The sequence below is a fragment of the Trachypithecus francoisi genome, unplaced genomic scaffold, assembly GCF_009764315.1.
Source record: "Trachypithecus francoisi isolate TF-2019V2 unplaced genomic scaffold, Tfra_2.0 Lachesis_group19, whole genome shotgun sequence".
Taxonomy (NCBI): domain Eukaryota; kingdom Metazoa; phylum Chordata; class Mammalia; order Primates; family Cercopithecidae; genus Trachypithecus; species Trachypithecus francoisi.
Window position 1 is genome coordinate 6624113 of NW_022681464.1, and position 7900 is coordinate 6632012.

The 7900-nt window shown below is 47.1% G+C and overlaps 1 long non-coding RNA gene across 1 annotated transcript; it reads left to right on the plus strand.

Annotated features, from left to right (window-relative positions):
• The first annotated feature begins 1008 nt into the window (after positions 1-1008).
• LOC117063829 lies at positions 1009-7170 on the plus strand. The gene is made up of 4 exons (XR_004429108.1): positions 1009-1026; positions 4894-4934; positions 5687-5753; positions 7147-7170. It is a non-coding gene; the product is annotated as an uncharacterized LOC117063829 (long non-coding RNA).
• The last annotated feature ends 730 nt before the right edge of the window (positions 7171-7900 follow it).

The window sequence follows — 7900 nt, forward strand, 5'->3', positions numbered from 1 at the left end:
AGCAGCGCAATAGTGTGTGGCTCTGCCACTCACATTTCACTGGCTAAACCAAGATGCATTACTACCCTCACTCCAAGGGGGGCCAGGCTGGGCGTATGCAGTTCTACCTTTCACCTGGGAATGGAAACAGAAGTATCTGTTAAGCAGCGCTAATGAACATTCCGATATCCTACATCTATCAGGAGAGACGGGATGCTTTGAGTCAGTCACTGGCAAGCTTTTTTATTTGCATGATGAGAGGACTTCTTTCTGATTTCAGCTTTTCTATTGTGCTACCTTCTTTTTGGCAGGCTCCTAGAGTGGATGGGCACTGGTCAGTGGGGCTTGTGGCCCTCAGGGAGGGAGAAGATCTGGGAAGGCATGCTCCCATCCCCAAACAAATGAGCTCTGGAAGCTCCTCCTGGAAAAGCTAATGCTTGAGGTAGGAAAGAAGGAAGGAAGGGACTGTCATTAAAAACACAAGGGAGAGAATGATTCTTGTATATTGTGATGCTGATTAGATTTCTTCCTTCCTCCTTCTCTCCCTTCTTTCCTTCTCCTTCCTTTCTTCCTTCCTTCCTCCTTCTTTCCTTCCTTCCTTCCTTTTTTCCTCCCTCCCTCTTCCCTTCCCCTTCCTTCCTTCCCTCCCTCCCTCCCTCCCTTCCTTCCTTCCTCCTTCTTTCCTTCCTTCCTTTTTTCCTCCCTCCCTCTTCCTTTCCCCTTCCTTCCCTCCCTCCCTTCCTTCCTTCCCTCCCTCCCTCCCTCCCTTCCTTCCTTCCTTCCTTCCTTCCTTCCTTCCTCATTCAGAGCTAGAACATTCCAGACCCAAACACTGCAGTCTGGACGGCAATTTTTAACAGAAATGTAGACCAATTGAGGTTCCCAGAGGAAGGTGACCATGAGCTGGACATCCTGTCCTGGGATGATCACCTGACAGAAAAGGGCATGTTCAGTTCATAGGAGAGAGGGTGAAGGAGGATGCAGGAAAGGTGTTCAAGGAGTGCTGGCAGGTGGAATTAGATTACATTTGTTATGCTGCTGCTGAAGGTAAGAGTAGGATCCATAGGTAGAAGTTAGTACAGGCACAGTGGCTCATGCCTGTAATCCCAGCACTTTGGGAACGGGAGATGGGAGGATGGCTTGAGGCCAGTTCGAGACCAGCTTGAGCAACATAGGGAGACACCGTCCCTACAAAAAATGTTTAGAAAATTAGCCAGGTGTAGTGGTGCACACTTGTACTCCTACCTACTTGGGAGGCTGAGGTGTGTAGGATTGCTTGAGCCCCGGAAGGAGAGGCTGCAGTGTCATCATTGCACTCCAGCTTGGGCAACAGAGCCAGACTCTGTCTTGAAAAAAAAAATAGCTCGAAGAAGTTATAAGCAGGTAAATTTCAACTCAGATTGGAGTCAGCCTTTTAACTAGAGAGTTCAGCGAGGAAGAATGGGTTTCCTTGAAAGCAGGGAATTCACGGTTCCTGAAAGTCTTCAAACAGGCTGAATGACCTTTCTTATTGATTATTTCTAATGTTATTCCCAACTCTGAGTCCACAATTCCTGAGAAAAGAGACTCTACAGAATCTCTTATTTCAGGATCTAAAATTTCATCTTTAAATGAGGTCATCTACCTTCTAGCCTAAGAGTTGTTGTTTTCCATGTACAGCTAAATTTTATTAATAATAATGTTGACGATTTTTTTTTTTTGAGACAGAGTTTCATTCTTGTCACCCAGGCTGGAGTGCAATGGCACAATCTTGGCACCTCCGCCTCCTGCCTCAGCCTCCCGAGTAGCTGGGATTAGAGGTGTCCGCCACCACGCCCAGCTAATTTTTGTATTTTTAGTAGAGACGGGTTTCACCATGTTAACCAGGCTGGTTTTGAACTCCTAACCTCAGGTGATCCACCTGCCTCGGCCTCCCAAAGTGCTGGGATTACAGGTGCGAGCCACTGTGCCCAGGCGATGATTGTTATTTTTACAACTAACACTTACAGAGCACTACTATGTGTCACGTACTTTTCTAAGAACTTTTATGTATTTTAATACAATTATTAATTTAATTCTCAGAACAACCCTACAACGAAAGTGCTATTGTTATCCCTCCATTTTACAGATGTGAATATTGAGTCATAATGATTGTAAGGGGCAGAGCCAATGTTTGAATTGGGGTGGCCTAGTTCTAGAATCTAGAGTTTATGCTTCTAACCACTGCCTTTCTTGATGCCTCTTTTGATGATACCCAATGAGGTTTAGTGATGTGTCCGAGGTCACAAGGCTAGTTCAGTGATGACACTTGGTGTGGATGGAATCTTGTCTCCTGGCTACCCCACTGTGGTCAGTGTCAAAGACTTTTATCACCTGTGACCCAAAGTGGTGGTATTACAGTTGTAAGCCACCTAATCTTCTGTTCTTGTCCTATGAGTAGATATCTAGATGGGTTACTGGGTCAGAGATTAGGAGCGTTTTTAAAAATTGTGGTAAAATGCATATAACATCTAATTTACCATTTTACACTTGAACCGGGGCGGCAAAGGTTGCAGTGAGCCAGGATCGCGCAACTGCACTCCAGCCTGGATGACAGAGCCAGACTCTGCCTCAAAAAAAAAAAAAAAAAAAAGGGCCGGGCGCGATGGCTCAAGCCTGTAATCCCAGCACTTTGGAGGCCGAGACGGGCGGATCACGAGGTCAGGAGATCGAGACCATCCTGGCTAACACGGTGAAACCCCATCTCTACTAAAAAAAATACAAAAAACTAGCCGGGCGAGGTGGCAGGCGCCTGTAGTCCCAGCTACTGGGGAGGCTGAGGCAGGAGAATGGCCTAAACCCGGGAGGCGGAGCTTGCAGTGAGCTGAGATCTGGCCACTGGACTCCAGCCTGGGCGACAGAGCGAGACTCCGTCTCAAAAAAAAGAACTTACCATTTTAGCCATCTTAAAGCATATAGTTCAGTGGTATTAAGTATATTCACATTGCTGTGCAACCATCACTACTATCCATCTCTAGAACTTTTTCATCTTCCATAATTGAAACTCCATATCCACTAAACAATAATTCCCTGTCCTCTCTGCCCAGCCCCTGGTAACCTTGATTCTACTTTCTGTACTCTGAATTTGACTACCTCATGTAAGTAGAATCATGCAGTATTTGTCCTTTTGCGACTGGCTTATTTCACTTAGCATGTCTTCAAGGTTTATCCATATTGAAGCCTGGTCAGAATTTCTTTCTTTTTTAAGGTTGAATAATATTCCATCATATATGTGTGTGTGTGTGTGTATATATGTATAGTGGACTATTATAAATGGAAACTATATATTTGTATAGTTTACCACATTTTGTGTATCCACAGGAACTTTTTTTTTTTTTTGAGATGGAGTCTCACTCTGTTGCGCAGGCTAGAGTGCAGTGGCACGATCTTGGCTCACTGCCAGCTCCGCCTCCCAGATCCACGCCATTCTCCTGCCTCAGCTTCCCAAGTAGCTGGGACTACAGGCGCCCGCCACCAGGCCTGGCTAATTTTTTGTATTTTTAGTAGGGGCGGGGTTTCACCGTGTTAGCCAGGATGGTCTCCATCTCCTGACCTCGTGATCCGCCCACCTGGGCCTCCCAAAGTGCTGGGATTATAGGCGTGAGCCACCGCGCCCGGCCATCCATAGGAACACTTTTAAGGCTCTTGATTCAAATCGTCTGCTGCTGTCCAGAAAGATCACACCAATTTACACATCCGATAAGAATGGATGAAATTAAAATTCTGAAGTTTGCATAGCTAACTCTTCTCTATGGTATCTCACAGTCTAATTAATACATAGCCCACATGCATAGAGTTTATTGCATTTGCAACTATGCAGCATCAATACAGCCTGTAATACATGTACATATAATGAAGATTACATACATGTATAATTGTATTATATACATATATAATTGTATATGTATATAATACATTAGATAATCTTCAATTATATGTATATGTATTATATATACAAACATACACATTGGGAGGGATATATATAATTGAAGATATAGAATTGAAGATGAGTATATTTAATGTTTATCAAAGGGTAAGGAGCTCATCCACAGTTTGGATCAGAGCCTCAAAATCTAAATTCATGCCATGACTTGCATTTTTCAGATGTTGACTTCCTAGGATCCTGTTCTTTTAAATCTGATTCAATGTTTGTGCCCATCAAGAAAGGCACCAAAGATTTTATTTAGGAGGAAATATGTGGTATTCTTATTAAACTTTTCCAAAGACATCACTTATGTGATCTCACTTGGTTTCTACAACATTCGCAGCCCCAGGAGGCAGGCAGAGTGATATTGCCAATCACATTTTTGTAGACAGGCTCAGAGAAGTGACATTACCTGCTAGATGTCACACAGCCCATCTGGGACCCCAGGACTCAAGCCCCTTCCCTCTGGCCTGAGTCCTGCCTCTATCTGCGGACTCCCAGCTCTTGCTGTTGCTACAGTGTGCTGCTCCTTTACTTGGCATGTCCACATTCCTGGGATGTCCAGGAACGCACATTCTTGGAGAGGAAGGGGAATAGATATTTTAGCCACATACAACACTCTGAGCTTGCCAGGCATCTAACAGGGACACTCAATAAATATTAATTAAAGAATGCAGCCACATTGGCTTATGTGCTGGCCAGATCCTTTAAAGTGTCAAGAATATTCCTTGAGAGATTGAGTGTTAGGCTGGAAGGCTGTGTGGAGGCGGAGAGGACAGAAAAGTCCTGGAGTAATGGAGTGCATTATCTTGGAAGATGAAAATATCCACCCGCCCCAGGGGGCACCTATCTGTCACTGTCACCAGGAGAGAAGGAGGAAGGGAACGTGTCTGTTGAGTGCCTCTGGGACCGGTATTTTTCTTGCTGGGGTGGGATTTATTCTGCTTTTCCTGTACTTCTGCATCTCCAAGGCCAGTGGAGGACACCAGAGGACAGCTGGCTGAGATCAAGGGTGAGTGCAAATGGTGGGGTGTGGAGTGGGGTGGGCAGGAGATGGAATGGGTGTGCCCACCCTCTCCTAATGTCATGAGGGATTTACTGCTCATTAAGTAGGTGTTCCTTAGTGTCTCTGGCTTGACAGCAGAAGTCTACTTGGATAGGCAGTACTGGGCACGCACAGGCAATTGTCGGGGCCTCTCCCCTGGTGTGGGTGTTCATGCTCACAGAGCTGGTGTCCCCTGGAATCCAGGGACTTGGAAGAGGGGAAAACTAAGCTGGAAGTGGAGAGTGAGGCAGGGCCTGACCAGGGAACCCTTGGGGAGCGCCCCCTAGCCTGAGGGCTGCTGCCTAGTAGACCAATGTGCCAGGAGGAGGAAGGATGCAGGGGTAAATGGGGATCTCTGATTCCACCCAGAGCCTGTGACTACACTCTCTTTGCATTGGGAGGTGTTGCATGCAGAAAGCATAAGCAAGGCAAGTGAGGCTCCTCTGGGAAAGCCAGAACCTAGACATTGATCAGGCTCCTGGGGCTTTTTCAAATGAGCTCATCATCCCTGCTTTCCTAGGCCTCTTTTGGCATTGAATGGTATTTCCCTTTGGTTCTTTCAAAAGCAAGATGTGTTTGTATAATTTTTAACAAGTGATCAATTTCAGATTAATGTCAGGGAGTTTCTTCTTCATCTCCATCATCAAATTTTGCTTAACATGCTCTGCCCATTCCAAGAAAAAAAAAGGAATGAACGTGAGCTCTTTTTGTTCATACAGCCATTTACCCCAAAAAGGCAGCCGGCAGAGATTCCACAGCTGGAGAGCGGATTGGTAAGCATCCTGTGTAAGTGAACGCGCTCAGTGGGATGGAAGGAAGAGTACTGAGGGGACGCAGGAGGGAGGGAGAGGGCTCCAGGTCACTCAGGGTTTTGTATGCCCAAGAAGGGAGTTTGTCTTTGATCCAAGGATGTGCAGAAGCCCCGCTGGGTGGTCGTGCACTCAAATCAGCACTGAGGCTGACAGCCTGGCAGGGGAGGGAGACTGTGTGGGTCTGAGGAAGACAGCAGAGGCTGAGGCGTGGACCAGTCCCAGACAGATGCTGGGTGGTTGTGGTGGGTGAGCTTGGAGAAAAGCAGATGAGTAGAGAGGCACTTTGGAGGTAAAATGGATAGGATTGGGGCTGGTGGAATAAGGGGTGAGGGAGAGGTTCGTTGTCCTTGGTTTCTGGCTGTGATCACTGGATGGTGAGGAGTGAGCTTTCTGAGTGTGGAGCTCTGGAGCAAAAACCTGTTTGGGAGTGTTAGAGGAGTCTGAACCAGAGCAACTCCATCTTGAATAGGGGTTGGGTAAAATGAGGCTGAGACCCACTGAGCTGCATTCCCAGGGGGTTAAGGCATTCTAAGTCGCAGGATGAACTAGGAGGTTGGCACAAGATACAGGTCAAAAAGACCTTGCTGTGGCTGGGCGTGGTGGCTCACGCCTGTAATCCCAGCACTTTGGGAGGCCGAGGCGGGTGGATCACCTGAGGTCAGGAGTTTGAGACCAGCCTCAACATGGAGAAACCCCATCTCTACTAAAAATACAAAATTAGCAGGGCGTGGTGGTACATGCCTGTAATCCCAGCTACTCAGGAGGCTGAGGCAGGAGAATTGCTTGAACCTGGGAGGCGGAGGTTGCAGCGAGTCGAGACTGTGCCATTGCACTGCAGCCTGGGCAACAAGAGCGAAACTCCGTCTCAAAAAAAAAAAAAAAAAAAAAACCTGGCTGATAAAACAGGTTGCAGTAAAGAAGCTGGCCAAAATCCACCAAAACCAAGATGGCGACGAGAGTGACCTCTGGTCATCCTCACTGCTACACTCCCACCAGCGCCATGACAGTTTACAGATTCCAGGCAATGTCAGGAAGTTACCCTATATGGTCTAAAAAGGGGACACATGAATAATCCACCCCTTGTTTAGCATGTCATTAAGAAATAACCATAAAAATGGGCAACCAGCAGCCCTTGGAGCTGCTCTGTCTATGGAGGAGCTGTTCTTTTATTCATTTACTTACTTTTTTTTTTTTTTTTTGAGATGGAGTCTCACTCTGTTGCCCAGGCTGGAGTGCAGTGGCGCGATCTCGGCTCACTGCAACCTCCGCCTCCCTGGTTCAAGTGATTCTCCTGCCTCAGCCTCCTGAGTAGCTGGGACTACAGGCATGCGCCACCACGCCCGGCTAATTTTTCTTTTTCTTTTTAGTAGAGACAGGGTGTCACCGTGTTAGCCAGGATGGTCTCCATCTCCTGACCTTGTGATCTGCCCGCCTCGGCCTCCCAAAGTGCTGGGATTACAGGTGTGAGTCATCATGCCCGGCCATTTCTTTACTTTCTTAATAAACTTGCTTTCACTTTGCACTTTGGACTTGCCCTGAATTCTTTCTTATGCGAGATCCAAGAACTCTCTCTTGTGCTCTGGCTCAGGACCACTTTCCTGTAACAGGAGGAAGATGGCCTATCTGGGACCTAATGAGCTCAGGTTGCCTTTGAGATGTCAACCAGGCAAATGGGACTGGAGAGCAAAGCAGAGACCTGAATTTTTTTTTTTTTTTTGAGATGGAGTCTCAGTCTGTCACCCAGACTGAAGTGCAGTGGTGTGATCTTGGCTCACTGCAACCTCCACCTCCCGGGTTCAAACGATTCTCCTGCCTCAGCCTCCTGAGTAGCTTGGACTACAGGCACATGCTACCACGCCCAGCTAATTTTTTGTATTTTTAGTAGAGACGGGGTTTCACCACGTTGGCCCGGAAGGTTTCGATCTCCTGACCTCGTGATGCGCCCACCTGGGCCTCCCAAAGTGCTAGGATTACAGGCGTGACCCATCGCGCCCCGCTGAGGCCTGATCATGTTCTGCCTCTTTGGCTGTAATGGTTGCCGCCAGTGAGAGGCACGGGTGACTGGCAGCCAAGGTAGAAGGAAGCCTTATCTTTCTCTTCCTCCCCTTTTGTATTCTTGGA